The sequence below is a fragment of the Lissotriton vulgaris genome, unplaced genomic scaffold (genome assembly GCF_964263255.1).
Source record: "Lissotriton vulgaris unplaced genomic scaffold, aLisVul1.2 SCAFFOLD_6750, whole genome shotgun sequence".
In the NCBI taxonomy this organism is placed as follows: Eukaryota; Metazoa; Chordata; class Amphibia; order Caudata; family Salamandridae; genus Lissotriton; species Lissotriton vulgaris.
Genome location: NW_028241925.1, coordinates 73,433 through 75,000, shown reverse-complemented (window position 1 = coordinate 75,000; position 1,568 = coordinate 73,433). Strand labels below are relative to the sequence as shown.

At 57.4% G+C, this 1,568-nt stretch overlaps 1 non-coding gene and 1 pseudogene across 1 annotated transcript; both read right to left on the bottom strand.

Annotated features, from left to right (window-relative positions):
- LOC147669138 (28S ribosomal RNA) overlaps nucleotides 1–49 on the bottom strand; it is an 8,969-nt pseudogene extending 8,920 nt beyond the window's left edge.
- A 422-nt stretch (nucleotides 50–471) lies between these two features.
- On the bottom strand, nucleotides 472–625 carry LOC147669137 (5.8S ribosomal RNA). The gene has a single exon (XR_015303737.1). It is a non-coding gene; the product is annotated as a 5.8S ribosomal RNA (ribosomal RNA).
- Between the last annotated feature and the right edge of the window lie 943 nt (nucleotides 626–1,568).

Genomic DNA, 1,568 nt, shown 5'->3' with positions numbered 1-1,568 from the left:
TTAGTAATATGCTTAAATTCAGCGGGTCGCTACGTCTGATCTGAGGTCGTAGTCAGATGAATGAGGCCAGAGCGTCAAAGGGGGTTGCCAGGGAAGGCCGGGCCCCCCTGCCAGAGCAGGGGGGGGCGGCATCCCAGCAGCACGCGCCCTCTTTCCCCAGATTGCATCTGGAAGGGTTTTTCACTCCCCGGGAAGCCGGCCACAGAGGTGAGCACCCAGGCAGCTGGTGGGACACCACAGACAGCCTCGCGCGGCACGCAGCCAGGTGTCCCGGGGCGGACCGGTCGCCGGGCACCTTTCTCGGGGGCCAGGCGCGCCGGCGATGTACCTCCGTGGCAGGACCCGGCGAGGGACCCTGCCACGTGCAATCGGGGGGCTCTGACCTTGTGGGGGGACGAAGGGGAAGCGGAGCTCACCCTGCGACGGCCCCAGCCGCGTCCCGGGGAAGCCCCGGGGCGATTGACGATCGAGCGACCCTCAGACAGGCGTAGCCCCGGGAGGAACCCGGGGCCGCAAGGTGCGTTCGAAGTGTCAATGATCAATGTGCCCTGCAATTCACACTAATTCTCGCAGCTAGCTGCGTTCTTCATCTATGCGCAAGCCGAGTGATCCACCGCCAAGAGTCACAGGCAACTTTTCGAAAACGTTCACCCACCTGCGGGTGCAGGAGAGGCAGGAGGAAGGCAATGCCGCCCGTCCGCCGCCCGCGCGGCGAGACGGCCCGGGCGCCCCGTTCAAGGCTTCCCCTCTGGGAGTCAGACTGCACATTGGGGAAAAAAAAACATTGCCAGGCGCTCGGCCCGGGAGTCCCCCCCACCCACCCGCGGGGCTCCCGGTGCGATGGGAGCAGACGGATGTACCATGTTACAACGCATACTATTACAACTACCTACCGTTACAACGCGACCATTACAACGCATACCATTACAACGCATAGCGCTTTGAGGTGCTGGATAGTGGTAAGTATAATTTACTATTCTAACTCCAGTCCCCGTGGACCCTAGGGAAGGTGTTGGATAGTAAATTATACTTATTCCCTATCCTAGAGCGCCCCCCAGCACAATGCGTTGTAATGGTATGCGTTGTAAAAGTCGCGTTGTAACAGTAGTGCGTTGTAACAAATGCGTTGTAACAGGTGTATACCGAGCAGACAGCCCCACAGCCGTGAGGTTCCGTGACAATCATAATGATGTTTTTGACTCGTTCAAATATGGACGAGTTTGGTATCTATGAACCGCAAATGAAGAGTTTAGTGGGTGTATGTGTTTTCGCTACGCTGGCCTGAACCATTCGTCTTATTCGTGGGTTTCTCCATCTGAACCCACGGGTTCCATTTTAGATACGGCATCCATTTTGTCTCTTGCCCTCAAGTAGTCAGCGAACGGACACTGTCCGCTCTGTGACCCTGGGATTCCCAAGCTCTTGCGGAAGACACGTGTTCCTTTGAGGATGTCTTTATAACGAGGGGGGTGACATTGCAAAGGCAGATGGCTCCGCTCAAGGCTCATCTTGCCGTGCCGGTCTATTGTTTCAGCCGTGCATGCATTAGGCACGAATCCTTTGATCCT